This window comes from Quercus robur, chromosome 1, assembly GCF_932294415.1.
Source record: "Quercus robur chromosome 1, dhQueRobu3.1, whole genome shotgun sequence".
Taxonomy (NCBI): Eukaryota; Viridiplantae; Streptophyta; class Magnoliopsida; order Fagales; family Fagaceae; genus Quercus; species Quercus robur.
The window spans coordinates 35,025,684-35,040,717 of NC_065534.1; the positions used below are offsets into that span (position 1 = coordinate 35,025,684).

The 15,034-nt window shown below is 32.4% G+C and overlaps 1 non-coding gene across 1 annotated transcript; it reads right to left on the reverse strand.

Moving 5' to 3' along the window:
* Positions 1–14,527: 14,527 nt before the first annotated feature.
* On the reverse strand, positions 14,528–14,636 carry LOC126693281 (small nucleolar RNA R71). Its single transcript, XR_007645268.1, has one exon. It is a non-coding gene; the product is annotated as a small nucleolar RNA R71 (small nucleolar RNA).
* Positions 14,637–15,034: the final 398 nt, after the last annotated feature.

Consider the following 15,034-nt stretch of genomic DNA (forward strand, 5'->3'; position numbering starts at 1 on the left):
TTTTCATTTTTCCATAAAAGGTTTTCTAAAATAATTTACTAATATATGTCCTAAAGGCATACGTTAGTAAATCCCTTATTATATTGCTAACATCGAACGAGTGAAATCAGTCACATCAATTTATAATATATAATTTGTTTTTTCAGTAATAAATTGGCAGTAATATAACATTTCCCCACAGAAAAGGGTATTGAAATACATATTGACAAACACTTGGTTCTGAATCTAAAAACAACATAATTTCATCATAGTAGCAGTGGCGTTGAAGAGGCAGAGTTTTCTTCCACTTTGACTTCCACCTGTGAATTTATGATACTTCTCACTGCTTCTACTATCCTGAAGGCCACAAAGACAACAGTGTTAACGAAGATCCTAAAAATCTGAGCTTTGATCTGACCTCTCTTGGGGGGGAAGCTTGTGGTTTTGGAACAAGCAGAAGCCATAGAAGTAAAAGAAAAGGAAGAGGAGCAAGGATGAGAGAGTTGAAGGAGCTTGATGTGAAAATATAGCTTACATGAAAGTTTAAGTAGTTCGTAGTGGAGGATTTTGGGGGCTATTTATAGGCAACCCACCAAGTGCAATTGTAATCACTAACTTGTGCCATGTGGCAGTGGGTTGCGTCTTTTAAATATTTCCTAATTTTCTAGAATCCTACGGCATGTTATCAAAAACAAAGCAAAAATGACTCCTGACGCGATTTTGTCACAAAAGTCGGGATGTGGTTTTGTATTTGCCATGTGTAACACAATATATATATATATATATATATATGAGAGAAATACTAATGAGTGCCCTTAGGACATTGGTTAATAATCCATATAAAATTTTTTTTATGGGAAAAAAAAAGTAATTAATATTTTGACAATTTTTTTCATTTCCCATAAAAGTGATATCAAAACTTTCCTAAAGTAGATTATTAATGAGTGCCCTAAGGGCACTCGTTATCAAAACCCTATATATATATATATATATATATTTTTCTTTTTTTTTCTTTTTTTTTTTTTTTGAGAAACATGTGTAACACAAAATATGATGTCTATAAGATATTAGATATATATAGCCGCTTTTCAAGGCCTAAATTAATAAGACAAATTCTTATCTGGAATACAGGAGTGGAAAGTTTGGATTTCTCATCTAATTGTTTTACTCTTGTAAGTCTTCTTATGTCAATCTACCTATCCAAACTGCATGTATGTTACTCTTGGTAGTAAATAATATATTTTTCAAAAATTCTATGACGGCATAAAAATCTAACTTTTGCCATATTAATCCACTTGACAAATTGTGTGTGATTGAAAAAAGTTGTAAGCTTATATGAAAGCGAAAGACAACCAGTAATTTGGTATAACAAGTTAAAGCTTCTATTGTATCAATAGTATTTACTTAATACCCTTTTATTTTCTATCAATTTATTTTGTTCTAGTTTCTAGCATATGCTTGATTATTCTTCGTGCATTAGTTATATATTATAAAACATATATTGTGTATGAAAAATTATGCAATATTTTGAGAGTACAATATTGATTTACTCCTTACTATTACATAAATAATGGATCTTCTCATAATTTTTTTTTTTTAAAAAAAACCTTTATTATGTTAGAGGAGGGAATAAGCCATTATTATATTTCTAAAATATTGTATAATTATCTCATTGTACATTTTTGTTCAGCCCCATTTATAACGTAATGCCCAAAAGCCAAATATGATTAACCTAGCGATTCACTTGCAAAAATACACTGTTATCCTTCACATTTGCAACAACTTCGTTCTTTTCAATAGGGGTGTGCATGGATCAGGTTGGGTTGGACTAAGGGGATTTTTTAACCCAACCCACCATTGCGAGTTTAAAAATCCAACCACCCATCACAGAGGTCCAACCTAACTAACCCAATCCACATGCATCGAGTTGAACTCATGGGTTGGACAATTTTTTTTTTTTTTTTTTGTAATTACTATTATTATTATTAATAGAATCGATAAAAAAAAAAAAAAAAATTTACATGAACAGTATCCTAAGTTCCTAACTCAGTTATAAAAAATATATATCTAACTGAGTTGATAAACAAAATATACATGAAATACTATCCTAAGTTCCTTACTCAATTTTAAAGAAAATATTTCTAACCAAGTTGATAAACAAAATATATATGAACTAGCATCCTAAGTTCCTAACTCAATTATGAACAAAATATATCCAACTGAATTGATAAACAAAATATACATGAACTAGTTCTATGAGTCACATGGATTTCAAAAGAGTTCTATCCTAGTCCCACTAAGAACCAAAATATCCACTCTATCCAACATTCCAACTAATCATCCTCTTCGAGCATTCACATCAAAGATGTGAAAAATGCTAAAAGCTAAATTTAGCGTCTCATTCCACAAAAATCACATCACAACAAATCTGCTATACTCAAAATATTTAGCATCTCAGTTACAGTAGACTGTCATTTATAACAATCTACTATAGCTCAAATCTTATAAAAAAAATAGTTCTTTATTACTACTCTCTGACTATTCATTCACTTTTCCTCTTTCTTTTTCTCTCACCAACTCACTTTTTTCTCTCTTTTCTTCTTTCTTTCCTTGTGTTGTTTCACCAGCCTTTCTCCATGAGGTTTGATTTTTCATTGATTTTTTTCAGGATTGGGTAGTTTTTTTCATGATAATCACTTGATTTGGCATAGGTTTTCAATTTTAGGTTCAATCTTTGAGGGACCACGCTAGAGCCTACTTCAATTGGCATGGGTTTTTTGCTAGAGGGGGACGACGAAGGGTACGTGCCGGAGTGTGTTGTGGTTGATTTTGGGTCACGATGGTAGTGTTGGTGCTATGGTGGTGTTGAAGGTTTTTTTTTTTTTTTTCGGTGTTGGGGTCTTGGTGGATTGTTTGGGTTTTATTTTTGGAGGTGGTTTGTGATGGTGATGATGGTTGCTTTGGCCGGTGGTGTTGGTCTATTTTAATGGGTTTTGTGGTGGGTTGTTGATAATGGTGGTTTTGTTTTGGGGTTTTGTTTTTCATTTATTTATTTATTTATTTATTTTTTTGCAGTGGGTTGTGGCTGCCACGGTGGTGCTAGTGGTGGTGAATGTGGCTAATGGCTGGTTGCTATGAATTTATGTGGGAAAGTTTTGTTTTATTTTAATAAGTTAACTATATTATTTTAGTGGGATGAATGTAAAAATAGAACCTTTGATGTTGGGTGTATTGTAAAGTGAGTTGTTAAAATGGATAAAATGGCTTTTTGAGTTGCTAAATGCTAAAATTTTTAAAAGTCTTGATGGGAATGCTCTTCCACTATTATGGTGCCTTGAGATGCATTCCAACTAATCTTCCTCTTCCATTGTTATTGTGCTTTGAGATGCAAACTCTGAGACAAAACCAAAATAAATTATACAATGGAATTTCAAAATCCAAAAAGGCTTATATAACAATTAAAAATTATAATTATAAAAATTTACTTTGTTAAAAAATTACCCAACTCAAGACCCTCATAGGATTCAACTTCATCAATTGATGCTCGAAGATCAATTATATTAGTAGCTCTTAACCAATTTTAAGCACATATCAACATTTCTACTATGTTTTGCAACAAAGAGCTTCAAAATGGATCCAACACATGAACCCCAGTATTAAATGCTGACTTAGAAGCAATTGTAGAGAGAGGAATGGCTAACAAATCACGAGCTACTTTTGAGAGAACCCGATATTTTGAGGAATTTACCTTCCACCAATCCAAAATACAAAAATTAATAGAATCTTCTTCCACTCCATCAGCCAAATATCTATCCACCTTCAATTTGCTTTCCAAACTATCTTCCTATGCCAAATGCATCTTATAAATAGATTTCACCATTGCATGCGAATCTTGCTCAGGTTTAATCTCAACATTGTTTGAAGAAGAGTCATCTTGACCTTGCCCATTTGAATACCCATCACAAACACAATAGTGTTCACACATATGAACAAGGGCCCTTTTCACCTTTTTGTCATGTTCTCCGCCACTACTCCTAGATTCTATTTGATAAAAACCAAATCTTTACAAACCTCAACTTGTACCTTGGGTCTAGCACAATAGCAACAAACAACATCAAATTAAGTTCCTCATTGTACCCCCAATACTTATCAAATTTCTCATGCATATCCCTTGCCATCATACTCAAAAGAGGATCTTCACTTTTATGCAAGTTTGTCAATTCAGTATTCATCACACAAAATTCATGAAAAAATACCTTAGATGTGACGTATAAAGAACCAGAAAATTGTAATATAACTTTGAAAAACAGCTTCAAAAATTTCACGAACACCTTCACATTATCCCAATCCTCAAAATCAAGTGGCCCTAATATTTTTTTTTTCCCACTTCCATCAACCAAGAAGTAACAAATAATTGTGATAATCATCCAAGAAGTTACTTTTCTATTTTAACACACCATTGTACAATTCACTTACTTCAAATATTCTACAATTCCATGCAATACATTAAAATGATATATACAATACATTAAAATATCCTTAAAATTTTCATACAAAACCAAAAAAGAAAAAAAAAAAACCTACACTACCACCCACAACCCACCACCACCACTACCCACAACCCATCCCACCAAATTGGAACCCCATCACACCATAACCACCGCCAGAAACTACCACTACCTCAAACCCACCACCACCCAAAATCAATTAGCTAGCCCTAGTCCACCATAACCAAAACCCAAAATCAACCCAACCACCACCTGCCGCTGATCAGCCCACAACCACCACAACCCATCAAAATCAAACAACCACACACACACACACACACAAAAACCCAAAAAAAACCACCACCACAACCATCGCAATAATCATCGCCACAAGCCAAAACCTCCTATTAAGAGAGATCTGAAGCTCTCGATGACATGGCTAAGGAAAAAGATGGTGAGATCGATGCTTAGCTAAGGAAGAGATGAGACCGACTTATGGTTGAGGAAGTGGCTGAGATTGGTGCTAAGATTGGAGGTATGGCTAGGATCAGCGAAAGAGAATGAAGAGAGGAAGAGAGTTAGAGAGGTTGAGATTGAGAGGAAGTCTGAGAAGCACACAGGGAGAGAAGGAGAATATAGGTTGAGGAGAGAGGAAGTCTGCAAAGCGACATTCCTCAGTACCAATCAACCTATTTTTCCTTGAATAATGTTGTTAAATTAATGCATGGTGTGACACATAGATAACCAAAAAAAAAAAACCTTAATTTTCCATTGGTATCATATCTATCAAAACAAGAGAGTGCTGATTACATTCTTAATTTGACAGTTGTCTCACATGTATAACATAAAAAACTTAATTAATGATAACTTGAGAGGTTTAGGACCAAAGTAGCATAAATGTGCATACATGAGTTTGAACCTTGATTACGTATTGCATGACATTGCTGTCTAGCAAATATGGTTTTTTTTTTTTTTTTTTTTTTTTAGCTTAATAATACTGTTTTGTAAAATATATGACAAAATAGTGTCATTCCTAATAGTTCCTAAACCCCCATGATATCCATAAAATCCTATAAGAATAATTTGGTCTTTTGTGTTCAAAACACTGCAAGGATTATTGTTTTATTAATACTTGAATATGATTGGTTGATTCATGATTGTATCATAGGCATGCATGCTTAGGATAATCCAAGATTAAATTTAGTTGGTCACCAAAAAAAAATAGTTAAATTTTTAATTGGAAGATAAAATCATAATGGTTGACTGGTTGTTTAATTATAGAAAATATAAAAGCACCTGATAATTTCATGTTGATAATGTTGTCTTTTTAATTAAAATTATAAATAATTGTATTTATCTAGTTGAATAATACATTACTATTTTGTATGATTAATTAGATTGGCACCCTCCTCCCCATTCTTGTTTCAAAGCCAACTTTGATTCTGCAATTTTCAAAAAATCTAAAGTGTGCCGGTATTGGAGCGGTTGTACACGCCAACTCGTGGGGATCTCATGGCTGCATTAAGTCGGAGGATCACTTTCCACCATAAAATGTCGAAACAATCAAGGCGCTAGCGCTTAGGAGAGCAGTGTCCTTTGCACAGGAGATTGGGTTCGACTTGCTTAGTTCGAAGGTGATTACGAATTGGTGGTGAAATCTCTTCTTTGAATCTACTCCTAGCTTGTCCAAGTACAAAAGATTATACTCATTCATTTTACTTACTTTGAAAGAGATAGAATATACTCATTAAATAATAGTGTTAAATGTTGTATATGATTAAATTGGCTTTCTAAATTCATGTCAATAACCAAAACTTGAATGGAAGATATAGTGGAATTATAAGGGTCTGTTTGGGATCCACTTATTTTGTTAAAATTGAAACTTTTTGCTGAAAGTACTGTACATAAAGGTAAAAGTTAGTTGAAATAGTAAAGAACAACCCATGAATAATACTAAAAAGTGCAATGAAACCCATAAATAATAACAAAAATAAACTAAATAATAAAATAAGTTGGCAAAAATAATTTTTGCCAAACACACCCAAAGTGTGAGATAGTTTCTATCGGAGTGGTGAAGTTTTGGGGTTGAAATTTCTTGGCCCAGTTTCTCTTTTACACAAACAAGTTTAAAGCAAAATAAAATAGGATTTATACTAATCAATGTCAACATTCGTAGTTGCAATAAACATATCTGTAATTGTTGTTAAGCATTGGATGGATGAGTCTAGTTTATTATATTGTTAACGTCGAACCAAGTGAAATCACTGTCACATCAATTTACAATACATAATTTGTTTAATCAGTAGTAGATTGGTAGTAATATAACATTTTCCCACTGAAAAGGCTATCAATAATCAATATACATAAAGACAAACACTTCGTTCTGAATCTAAAAACAACATAATTTCATCAAAGTAGTAGCAGTGGCGTTGAGGCAGAGTTTTCTTCCACTTTAGCTTCCACCTCATATTATTGTGAATTTGTGATACTTCCCGCTGCTTCTACTACCTTTAAGGCCACAAAGACAATAGCGTTAACGAAGATCCTAAAAATTTGAGCTTTGATCTGACCTCTCTTGGGGGGGAGGCTTGTGGTTTTGGAACAAGCAGAAGCCATAGATATAAAAGAAAAGGAAGAGGAGCAAGGATGAGAGAGTTGAAGGAGCTTGATGAGAAGATCTAGCTTACATGAAAGTTTAAACAGTGGAGGATTTTGGGGGCTATTTATAATTTTATAGGCACCCCACCAAGTGCAATTGTAATTACCAACTTGTGCCAACTGGGTTGCGTCTTTCAAAGATTTCCTAATTTTCGAGAATCCTACGACATGACATTTAAAACAAAACAGTATGAGTCCTGACGCGATTTTGTCACAAAAGTTGGGACGCGGTTTTGTATTTGCCATGTGTATTATTTCCCATATCAAGTTCTAGGTTGGACAAGTGGACTCATAGTAATAGGAACACAAAATAGGACGTCTATAAGATATAGCTGCCTTTCAAAGCCTGAATTAATAAGACCAATTCTTATCTGGAATACCGGAGTGGAAAGTTTGGATTTCTCATCTAATTGTTTTACGCTTATGAGTCTTCTTAAGTCAATCTACCTATCCAAACTGCATGTATGTTACTCTTGGTAGTAAAGAATATACTTTTCAAAAATTCTAGGGCTACATAAAAACCTCAACTTTTGCCATAATAATCCACTTGACAAATTATGAGTGATAAAGAAAAAGTTGTAAGCTTATGTGAAAACGAAAGACAACCAGTAATTTGTTATAACAAGTTAGAGCTTCTGTTGTACCAATAGTACAGACTTAATACCCTTTTATTTTCAATCTATTTATTTTGTTCTAGTTTCTAGCATATACTTGATTATTCATTGTGCATTAGTTATATATTAAAAAACAAATATTAAGCATGAAAAATTATGCAATATTCTGAGAGTACATTAATGATTTACTCCTTACTATTACATAAATAATGAATCTTCTCATAAATTTAGTTTTTTTTTTTAAACCTTTATTATATTAGAGGAGGGAATAAGTCATTATTATATTTCTAAAATATTGTATAATTATCTCATTGTACATTTGTGTTCAGCCCCATTTATAACTTAATGCAGAAAAGCCAAATATTATCAACCTAGTGATTCACTTGCAAAAATACTCATTATCCTTCACATTTGCAACAACTTCACTGTTTCCTATAGAGGTGTGTATGAGTCAGGTTAGGTTGGGCTGAGAGGATTTTTCTACCCAACCAACCATCGTGGGTTAAAAAAAATCCAACCACCCATCATAGGGGTCCAACCTAACTAACCCATTTACATAGATCGAATTGAACTCATGGGTTAGACATTTTTTTTTTTTTTGGTAATTACTATTATTATTATTATTAAATTGGGCATTAGAATGAAAAAAAAAAAATATATATATATATATATATATCCCCCTTGAGTTGATAAACAAAATATAAATGAACTAGTATCCTAAGTTCCTAACTCAATTATAAAAAATATATATCTAACTGAGTTGATAAACAAAATATACATGAAATAGTATCCTAAGCTCCTTACTCAATCATAAGCAAAATATATCTAACTAAGTTGATAAACAAAATATACATGAACTAGTATCCTTAGTTCCTAACTCAACTATGAACAAAATATATCAAATTGAGTTGATAAATAAAATATACATGAACTAGCTCTATGAGTCACATGGATTTCAAAAGAGATCTATCATAATCCCACTAAGAACAAAAATACCAACGCTATCCAGTATTCCAACTAATCATCCTCTTCCACTGTTATGATGCTTTGAGATGCATTCCAACTAATCTTCATCTTCCATTGTTATGGTGCTTTGAGATGCAAACTCTGAGACAAAACCAAGAAAAAAAAAAAGACAAAACCAAAAGGCTTATATAACAATTAAAAATTATAATTATAAAAAATTACTTTGTTGAAAAATTACCTGACTCAAGACTCTCATAGGATTCAACTTGATCCATTGATCCTCGAAGATCAATTATATCAGTAGCTCTTAACCAATTCTAAGCACAGATCAACATTTCTACTATGTTTGGCAACAAAGAGCTTCAAAATGAATCCAACACACAATCCCTAGATTAAATGCTGACTTAGAAGCAATCGTAAAGAGAGGAATGGCTAACAAAGCACGAGCTACTTTTGAGAGAACCCGATATTTTGAGAAATTCACCTTCCACCAATTCAAAATACAAAAATTAGGGGAACCTTCTTCCACACCATCAACCAAATATATATCCCCTCTGATTTGCTTTCCAAACTATCTTCCTCTGCCAAATGCATCTTATAAATAGATTTCACCATTGCATGGGGATCTTGCTCATGTTTAATCTCAACATTGTTTGAAGAAGAGTCATCTTGACCTTGCCCATTTGAAAACCCATCATAAACACAATAGTGTTCACACATACGAACAAGGGCCTTTTCACCTTTTTTGCCATATTCTCCGCCACTGTTCCTAGATTCCATTTGATAAAAACCAAAACTTTACAAACCTCATCTTGTACCTTGGGTCTAGCACAATAGAAACAACCAACATCAAATAAATTCCTCAATGTCCCCCCAATACTTATCAAATTTCTCATGCATATCCCTTGCCATCATACTCAAAAGAGGATCTTCACTTTCATGCAAGTTTGTCAATTCAGTCTTCATCACACAAAGTTCATGAAAAAGTACCTTAGATGTGATGTATAAAGAACCAAAAAATCGTAATGTAACTTCCAAAAACAACTTCAAAAATTTCACAAACACCTTCACATTATCCCAATCCTCAAAATCAAGTGGTCCTAATATTATTTTTCCACTTCCATCATCCAAGAAGTAACAAATCATTGTGCTAATCATCCTAGAAGTAACGAATAATTGTGCACAGGGACAAACCTAGGATTTCAAGCTAAAGGGGGCCAGAGTATAAGAAAAAAAAAACTTCAAATAGGCATCCATAGAGTATTAACAAATTATAAATACATAAAATCGTTGTTTCTTTATACATTAAGATACAATCATATACCAACAAAGATTTAAAAACAAACAAAAACAAAATAACAAAATATATTTTTTTAATACTAGATTGCTAGGATTTTTTTTTTTTTTTTTTGAAGTTAGAGTATTCACAATAGTAGTGTTAAAAATTTTAGCTTTTATCACCTCAAAAGACTAATTTATCTATTTTACCATCTCACTTTACCATACACCCTACATCAAATGTTCTATTTTTTTTACCACTTCATTTAAAATAATATAAACAACTCTTTAAAACAAAAATAAAAACAAAACTAGACCAGGGGGCTAGGCCCCACATGAGTCTATCCCTGATGTCTATCGTCACCAATGAAATGAGCAGTAAGGCACATGTAATTAATATTTTGGATCAAAGTCCAAGTGTCAATGGTGAGAGAAGTCCTTTGAGTAGACTTTGCCAAAAAAATTTCAACCTATCCCCTCTTCATTGTATAAAGTCTTATGTAATCTCTCGCAATAGTAGTGCAAGGTGGGATCGTGAACCTAGGCTACTACATAGGGCTACAGTGCCTAAGCCCTTCATGTTCAACAAATTTTACTTGCAATTCATCCACAGTAATCATCTTAGCGAGTGCTTCCCTACACATGCTCTCATTGTAGCTTACAACAATAAGACTGTTACTATTAGCACCATCAGCAGTATCACTCTTTTTAGGTCTAAAGTCATTTAAGCCTTATCCTCCTTAGTCCTATAAGGATATATTTACACCGAATTTCCAAATGAGTTTTGACGCTGTGAAAAATCACCCAGTTGAGGACCTCGTCTCACTGGATGGACGATCCCGTGATGAGTCGTACCTCTGGACCAAAACTACAAGAAAGCTTGAGAAAGAAGTGTAATTCACCAGTGTGGTATTTGCCAAAAACACTCCAATGCTTAAGTCAAAAAGGAAGAAAATGATTTAGAGAGAAAAATGACTTGGAGTGGTTTTTGGGTGAGTATTTGTGTGTACCTTGGGATTGTGTTGTTCCTTTCTTTTAAAGTTTTTTTCCCATCTTTATGGATGATGTACATTGATAATAGCTTAAATTTGCATATTTATATCATTGTTAGAAAGCATTATCATACTTATTTTGAGTTAATTCATGCAATTTATATTTGGTTTTGGAATAATGATGAATAATCAATTTTGTGCTTAATTAAATTTTATTGCGTGAATTTATCTTTTGTAGGAGAATGGAATTAAATAAGTGGATTTGTGCAAATAAAAAAGCTAATGGACTTTACTTTTACAAGGGCCATGATGAAGTTAAAGCAGGCCAACCCAATTAAATGCAAGTACAATTGGAGCAAGGAATGAAAGGAAATTTGCACCAAATCCAAGTCCAATTCGGATTAGGATTCCAGCCTGCACATCAGTTAGTATTTTTGACATAACTTTTGGCTCAGATGTCCAATCAAGATTATTTAAGTTGGCCTGAAAAGTTAACTTAAGGAGTTACAACTTTTTAGTTTACCAAAAGTACGAATTCTAATGTTAAATGGGCCAAAATTATCGGTTAATTGAAGCCTAAAAATCTGGGATTTTCTCCAAACGGGAATTCAACTTGTAATAGGATTTCTTGACCTATTTAAAGACTCTTTAGGGAAAAATTCAGTGAGGCTAGTGCTAGGGCTGGGATGTAAAACAGAAAATTGGAGCAAGTGGCAGTGCCGCATGTGGCTTCTCTATAGCTTTTCTCCATGACAACATTATGACTATTTCTTTCCCTATTTTATTTGTCTAGTTTAATGTTTAGTATTTTATTCTTGTGCTTTATTTCAATTACCATGAGTAGCTAAATTTATAATTAGGGTTGAGGATGAAACGTTGTTAAGGATTATCAGTAAAATTTATGTGATTTAATTTTTCCCATAATAGTTGTTCTTTAATGATTTAAATTGTTCTTGCTTCATATCAATTAACTAAGATGGGATTTTAGATATGAGTTCAATCATGTTTTTCTCATGATTTAGGATTTATCTTAATTAATTGAATGCTTGGTTTATTATTTCTTGATTTTAAAATTGGATATCTCTTATGATTTGTTTGGCTACAAATACAATTGATGATTTGATTTTATACTTAGGAAGTGAAGAAGAGTATGCTTTAGATATTTAAATAGAAGTTTTAACGATAATATTCTCCATGGTAGCAAGATTGATTTCTAGATTATCATGTAGTGGTTGGGAAAAATTAATGATCGTAAATATATGCTGATATGAATTAATAAGGCGGGATCCAAAACCTTAATTCTGTTCTCTAGATTTTTTACATCTCTTTACTACTTTATATTATATCTTTACTTAGTTTAATTATTTGCTTAGTATATTTAATTTCAAACAACAAATTTTTATTAAACTATATTAGGATTAATTTGGTTAAGATTTGATTAATTTTCCTACGTTCATTCAAGTCCCTATGGATTCAACCTCGTTCTTGTCAAACTATACTTCGGTATGATTCGTACACTTGCAAGTACTTTAAAATGTCACAACAAGTTTATGAACAGTACCAAAGTATAGTTTGACAAGAACGAAGTCGAACCCATAGGGACTTGAATGAACGTAGAAAAATTAATCAAATCTTAACCAAATTAATCATAATCTAGTTTAAACAAAATTGGTTGTTTGAAATTAAATATACTAAGCAAATAATTAAATTAAGCAAAGATATAATATAAAGCAGTAAAGAAATGTAAACAATCTAGAGAAAGGAATTAAGGTTTTGGAATCTGTTTTGTTAATTCTTATCAGCATATATTTATGATCATTAATTTTTCCCAACCATTACATGATAATCTAGAAATCAATCTTGCTACCATGGAGAATATTATCATTAAAACTTCTATTTAAATATCTAAAGTATGCTCTTCTTCGCTTCCTAGGTATAAAATCAAATCATCATTTGTATCCGTAGCTAAACAAATCACGAGAGATATCCAATTTTAAAATCAAGAAATAAAAAACCAAGCATTCAATTAATTAAAACAAATCCTAAATTATGAGAAAAACATTATTGAACTCATATTTAGAATCCTATCTTAATCAATTGATATGAAGCAAGAACAATTTAAATCATTAAAGAACAACTATTGTAAAAAAAATCAAATCACATAAATATTACTGATAATCCTTAACAAGGTTTTCATCCTCAATCCTAATTATAAATTTAGCTACTCACAGTAATTGAAATAAAACACAAGAATAAAACATAAAACATTAAACTAGACAAAATAAAATAGAGAAAGAAATAGTCATAATGCTATCATGGAGAAAAGCTACAGAGAAGCCACATGCGACACTGCCTCTTGCTCCAATTTTATGTTTTGCATCCCAACCATAGCACTAGCCTTCCTGAATTTTGCCCTAAAGGGCCTTTAAATAGGTCAAGGAATCCTATTACAAGTTGAATTCCCATTTGTAGAAAATCCCAGATTTTTAGTCTTCATTTAACTGACAATTTTGGCCCATTTAACGTCAATTTGGACTTTTGTAAACTACAAAGTTGTAGACCTTTAGGTTAACTTTCCAGCCCAACTTGAATCATCTCAATTGGACATCTGAGTCAAAAGTTATGCTAAAAATATTAACTGATATGCAAGCTGGAATCCTAATCCGAATTGGACTTGAATTTGGTGCAAATTTCCTTTGATTCCTTGCTCCAATTGGACTTAAATTTAATTGGGTTGGCCTTTTTTAACTTCATTATAGCCCTTGTAAAAGTAAGGTCTATTAGCTTTCTTCTTTGCACAAATCCACTTATTTAATTCCATTCTCCTACAAAAGATATATTCACGCAATAAAATTTAATTAAGTACAAAATTGATTATTCATCATTATTCCAAAACCAAATATAAATTGCATGAATTAACTCAAAATAAGTATGATAATACTTTCTAACAATGATATAAATATGCAAATTTAAGCTATTATCAATGCACACCATCCATAAAGATGGGAAAACAACTATAAAAGAAAGGAACAACACAATCCACTTAATTCCATTCTCCTACAAAAGACAAATTCACGAAATAAAATTCAATTAAGCACAAAATTAAATTAGTGTATGAGAACTTGGATACGTGATAAAGAAAATCGTCTTGTTAGTATTGATTATCCATCCACCATGGGAGAAACAATAGATGATTCAAAAATTCTTCGAGAGTTTTTCTCACCTATTACCGTCAATCCTCCATCTTGCATAGTATTACCTGCAACCACTGCTGCACATTTTGAGTTGAAGCCACAGATAATCCACCTTCTTCCTACTTTTTATGGATTGGATAGAGAAGATCCTTATATGCATGTGAAGGATTTTCTTGAGATTAGTGCTACTTGTAAGTTCCAGAATTTCATTGATCACTATGTTCGCTTGCTTTTAGTCCCTTTTTCCTTGAATGATAAGGCAAATGCATGGCTTAATTCTTTGTCACCTGGATTTATCACTTCATGGGAACTATTGGTCACAAAATTCCTCTCTAAATTTTTCCCAATGGCCAAGACCAATGCTTTGAGGAGAGAAATTGCAGATTTTTATTAGGATGAACAAGAGAAATTTTATAAGGGTTGGGAGAGATTTAAGGACTTGATCTTAAAGTGTCCCCATCATGGTTTTGAAACATGGAGACTAGTACAATATTTTTATAATGGCTTGACTCTGACAAATCATAATATGATTGAGTCCATGAATGGTGGTGGATTTTTGAGTCTTGTAGATGATGAGGCATACAAATTTCTTGAGAATTTATCTAAAAGTTCACAACGATGGGATTTTTCCAACTGTAGAGAGAGATCTACCCCTGCAATTAAGAAAGGAGGATTGTATGAAGTTAGTGAAGATTTAGACATAAAAGCTAGGTTGGACAATCTCACTCATAAGGTTGAAGCTTTAGCTTTAGGTAGAGGGATGAAATCTATTAATCAAGTTCAAAGTGAAACATGCTTTATTTGTGCAAGTCCTATGCATACAACACAAATGTGTCCTTCCACAATTGGTTTCCCTAATTTTCATA